The sequence below is a fragment of the Budorcas taxicolor genome, chromosome 15 (genome assembly GCF_023091745.1).
Source record: "Budorcas taxicolor isolate Tak-1 chromosome 15, Takin1.1, whole genome shotgun sequence".
Taxonomy (NCBI): Eukaryota; Metazoa; Chordata; class Mammalia; order Artiodactyla; family Bovidae; genus Budorcas; species Budorcas taxicolor.
Genome location: NC_068924.1, coordinates 79186657 through 79187597, shown reverse-complemented (window position 1 = coordinate 79187597; position 941 = coordinate 79186657).

The following is a 941-nucleotide window of genomic DNA, read 5'->3' as shown; positions in this document are numbered from 1 at the left end:
GCCTTGAGGACCAAAAGCCCCTTACAGGAATCTGTGATAGTCCAGAGGGGAGGCAGAGAGGATTCCCAGGCTGTGTCTCCCAAAGGGTGTCGTAATGGATTAGCAATGCCTGCTAAACAGCTCAAGCCCAGGCAGTAATTCACGAGTAACAGACATTTGCCATCCCGAGAAGATGCCATCCAGCTTCATGTCCAGGGCCAGGAGACAATGAGGCCGCCAAGAGTGCTTTTGTAACCCTGAAGACTTGCAGGACATTAATTGTGCTTCCATATCTGATCTGGGAGGGAGACAGGAAGACTCCAGGAAAACTTCACAAAGAAAAGAGCCTTACAATCATCCTCGGAGGAAGAGACGCCATATGTTTTAGTTTTATTAAAAAGGAAAGAACAGTTTAAATCAGAACAAATCTGAGTTCTAACTCCAGATACATCTCTGAATCATTGTTTAAATGCAGAGAACTAAAAATTGTATCCCAACATCTAATCCACGGCCTGGCAGATAATCAGTGCTCACTAACAGTATATAGAATAAAGTTAGTAAGTGAATAATCTTGAGCATGTCGCTGCACCCTCTCTGCACTTCAGTTTTCCCACGTGTCAGAGACTTAGGAGCGCTTCCTTACAGAGTCGTTATGAGGAGCCCATGGGGTTATGTGTGTACAGTCATCAGCAGTGGAAGCATTAAGGTACTCTAACAACTCCACCAGCGTTGCTCTAAGACATTAATCAAGAGGTATATTTCCGGTGCCTGCTATGTACTCAGTGCCTGGGGATTAGGCGAGGTGGGCGAGTGAAATATCCAGAAGAGGGGAGATAGCTTGCAGCCTTAGGGCCTGTCAGATCACGCGCGCTCCGGGCTACAGCATCTTCTCACCCACGACTGTGAATGTCGGGAGAGGGCAGCAGAGAGCTCTGGGGCCGGAAGGCACCCACACGTCATGG